The sequence below is a fragment of the Octopus bimaculoides genome, chromosome 8 (genome assembly GCF_001194135.2).
Source record: "Octopus bimaculoides isolate UCB-OBI-ISO-001 chromosome 8, ASM119413v2, whole genome shotgun sequence".
Taxonomy (NCBI): Eukaryota; Metazoa; Mollusca; class Cephalopoda; order Octopoda; family Octopodidae; genus Octopus; species Octopus bimaculoides.
The window spans coordinates 58,934,434-58,938,407 of NC_068988.1; the positions used below are offsets into that span (position 1 = coordinate 58,934,434).

General features: G+C 33.8%; 1 long non-coding RNA gene across 1 annotated transcript in view; it reads left to right on the top strand.

Moving 5' to 3' along the window:
- The first annotated feature begins 611 nt into the window (after window positions 1-611).
- LOC128248582 (uncharacterized) overlaps window positions 612-3,974 on the top strand; it is a 4,481-nt gene continuing 1,118 nt past the window's right edge. Inside the window, exons 1-2 of the long non-coding RNA XR_008264760.1 lie at window positions 612-779; window positions 2,829-2,894. This is a non-coding gene — a long non-coding RNA (uncharacterized LOC128248582). The remainder of the gene's footprint in view (window positions 780-2,828; window positions 2,895-3,974) is intronic.

Here is a 3,974-nt window from a genome sequence, read left to right on the forward strand (position 1 = left end):
ATATATATATATATAAATATATACACAAGTGTTTTTTTCATTCTCACTTTGTTTATTTTCTCTTATTACTCCCTTATTCTCTTCTCTTGAAGAGCGTAGGCTCAGTCGAAGCGTAAAGACTTTTTCCGAGCGTCAAAGTAAATAGTTGGTGCCTTTTCCCATAAATTCCAGTGGAATTTATTTGAATTTCATCGAAGTCAAACTTTACCAATATTTAACAATTACATAGTATAACTAAAGTCGACGTGATAATATAAGGTACAAAGCAGATCTATTAGAATTGGGACGATAAAAATGTGTCTTGGTAATGCATTCATTCCTTAGCAAAGTAGATCTCCTGCCTATAATTCTGGTCCATAAGTACTTGGCTCATGTTTGCTCTGTAAATGCATTGGATTGCAACTATGTTATTTCAGAAATATGATTAAATAATTCAAATATACATTAATCTTGTGTGATATGTATTTATGGAAGGTATAGCACATAAATGACAGACTGAAATATCTTCAATTGTTTTATAGTACGTTTAAGTATTATGACTAATATTTGATTAAATGATTAAATACATTTTCCATATTTGATATAATGTTTTTCTTTTCTTTCAGTGGCAAGCTTCTATTTTAACGATAAATGGTTGAGTGACGATTGTTTAGATAACTATAATAAACTGAAGAAAGATATCGAAGATATATATTCCGATTATAAAGTTGACAGTTTGAATTACACCATAAGATTATTTATTGAATTCTAATCAATTATAAAACTGTAAATTTAAATCGGTAAATATTCTTCTTCTTCTTCTTCTTCTTCTTCTTCTTCTTCTTCTTCTTCTTCTTCTTCTTCTTCTTCTTCTTCTTCTTCTTCTTCTTCTTCTTCTTCTTCTTCTTCTTCTTCTTCTTCTTCTTCTTCTTCTTCTTCTTCTTCTTCTTCTTCTATTACGGGAAGGGAGTTAGCAGCTCCATTAGAACTCATATTAAAATGACTTAATGTGGTCGACCTACGTTCAAATCAAACTCTATAAATCATGGGAAATAAATTATAATTGAAAATGAGTTCCATTCAAAAGATATATATATATATATATATATATATATATATATATAAGTCCATTTCATCGTGTTTTGAATTCTAATGGCAACTGATTTCTTAATTATTTTACTCAACATCTTGTAAGTTCAGAAAACTTACAACACATTATGAAGATTCCATTTTCTCTCTGGGTATAAAACAAAGGAATGTGTTGTTCAGAAGCTTCTTTGTCTTATGTATGATAAAAATTTCTCTGATTTTTGTTTCAAAATTCAAATACACCATTGGCAAATGCAAGGAAATAAAATCTGTAAAAATATTCTAAACACATTAAACATTCACATGACACGTTTGTATTTAGGGGATGAAAAAATTTCAAATATAACCCTATAAGATTTTTAAGTATTTATGCGGGCTAGATTTTTAGATTGGAAATCCCGTACACAATTTAGTAAAAATTCTAAAGGGTCCGGATAAATTTTGAATTTAAAATGAACTACTCAGTATATTAACAATATTACACGAGCAGAAGTAAAACTTAGCAATGATGTTATTGAGCAGGCTATGAATGCATTTCATCTGTAATAGACATGTATATACTTCACAGGTTCGTACTACAAGCTCCAACAACAACGATAGTAACAACGTGACCGTGATCACAACGGTAAACAACGATGAAAATTACACACACGCATACAGCAGAGATATAGCATTAACGTTAATGAAAAATGTAATCTATAGTCTATATAACGGAGATCTTCATAGAAGATTATGTTTAGCAGAGAATTCTCAAAATATAATATAGAACAGTTTATCAATATCGATACATAAAAGGATCTGTTTCTGCTGCAATTTTTCTTGTTGTATTGGTGGTTGTGGTGCTATTATTTTTGATGTTTGCATTATAGCTAGTGTAACGTCTATTGCTCAGTTCTACGATGAAAGGTATCTCATTATTGCAAATGTAAAATGGTGAGCTGGCAGAATCGTTAGCACGTCGGAAGAAATGCTTAGCGTTATTCCATCCGTCTTTCCATTCTGAGTTCAAATTCAGCCGAGGTAGACTTTGCCTTTCATCCTTTCGGAGTCGATAAAATAAGTACCAGTTGAGTACTGGGATCGATATAATAGATTTGCCAATATAGGATTGAACTATCTCCTCTTCTTAATTTGAGAGGAAATTGGCGGAAAATATGCTTGTATTTTTAGTGTAGTGGCAACATACAGGCTTCCCTCTTGTCCCGTGAACTATCGAATATGTACATAAAGTTTATATTATTCTACCAGATGTAGAAAAACATTTCCGGAAATATATTCCATTTCTCAGGAACTGACCTTGCGCAATACCATTGAGATCACTAGAAGTTGTGGACATAACACTGCTTGTAATATAAGTTGTGAACATTTCCCAGCTCAATTTATTTTTTCAAAGAAGATTGTCATTTACTTCATTTTAACCTGGTAACAATATAATGTACGATGTTACATCCCAAAACAAAATGTAAATTCCTTTCCATAACTCCATTAAAGAATACAAAACATATATGGCGATAGCGGGCACTCCATTCGAAATATGATTTTTCTTTTTGTGCCTTTTTAAAGGGCGCATTACTGATGTTCTTTTAATCGGCCTCTTTCAGAGAAGAGGAATGGTGTACAAATTAAAATTGGGTCCTCAATGTGGAAATGAACGCAGCATATTTCATGAGAGTTTGAAAGAGAGGTAAATGGGCCAGGGCTTTCATTGAATTAAAAATATAAGGCCAAGGTAATCATGATTCTTTCTTTCAAATGTACAGGTTGACGGTCAAAAAGCAGTTAAAGAAAATATTGCTGATATCGGTTCTCTAAAGATAGCTTATGAGGTATGTATCGCTGTGGAACTGTAATTTGTGGAATCGAATTAGCCTCAATGTCTTTGCCTATCGCGCGCATCCATAACCATATATAACCATTATATATGTAGTACATATGTATGTAAATATGTTTTCATGATTATATATATATATATATATATATATCATCGATCTATCTATCTATCTATCCATATATATGTATATGTGCGTATATGACTCTTTTTGAGCGTGTCTGCTAGCCGAACATTCTTGTAATTATTTCACACATACACACACACATACCCAAACACACACACACACACACACACACACACACACACACACACACACACACACACACACACACACACACACACAATGTCTTCTTTAAGCCAAAGAGATAATTTCCTGTCGGGAAACAATGCAACCTGCATCCGATATATTGCGAGCAGGGGAGCGAGGCATTAACACCTTCTAGGGTCAGGACCAGTAGACCACATTGTTTCTTTGAGATGGCAGTAACTCGCATTTGTTCAGAATTTATAGAAACTCAAGCGACATTTAGTCGCTGATCTTGCAGCAAACAAATAAGCTGGTTATAAAATCTCTATGATAGATGAAAGCAGTAATTCTGCTGGCAAGGAATATTTGTCGCCACTTAAATATTGCTGTTCCGAACGGACATTACTGCGAAATTTTGAAACCCTGCTCGTAATATAGTGGATCGTTAACCAGCTAGAGGAAATATCCCCTTGATGTTAAGAAAGTCGCAGTAATATCTGTTCGTATGGAACAGCCATATTTGCGAGATTGTGGGTTCGATTACCAGACCGAGCGTTGCGTTGCAAAGCACTTCCTTTCACGTTGCACTGTAATCATTTCGACATATGACGTGTTGGACCCGTTCCACATGTGCAGGTAATGCCGATCTGATAGAAGAAGTGAGCTTATGTCTACAAAACATTTGATCACCATAAACAGTCGTCTGTGTTGTTGTTCGGTAAGAAATTGTCGAACACTCATACGCCGTCTAATGACGGGAGAATCCATCACACACACACACACACACACACACACACACTTACGCACGCGCTCAAGTATATATATATA